This window comes from Mastomys coucha, unplaced genomic scaffold (genome assembly GCF_008632895.1).
Source record: "Mastomys coucha isolate ucsf_1 unplaced genomic scaffold, UCSF_Mcou_1 pScaffold7, whole genome shotgun sequence".
Taxonomy (NCBI): Eukaryota; Metazoa; Chordata; class Mammalia; order Rodentia; family Muridae; genus Mastomys; species Mastomys coucha.
Window position 1 is genome coordinate 26,313,474 of NW_022196913.1, and position 242 is coordinate 26,313,715.

Consider the following 242-nt stretch of genomic DNA (forward strand, 5'->3'; position numbering starts at 1 on the left):
TCATAGATGAGTTTGTTAACTGTTCTTCAAAATCTAAAGTTTTAAAAGGGATATGTTTTCCCATTACAATAACAAAATTGACTTGCTTTAGTGTGTGTGTGTGTGTGTGTGTGTGTGTGTGTGTGTGTCTGTCTGTCTGTCTGTCTGTGCCTGAATTTTCTACGTTAGCTTTCAGCAGTTGAATGCACTTCAAGTTTCTCCAACCAAACTTTCTTCACTGTTTCTTACTCTATTACATCATA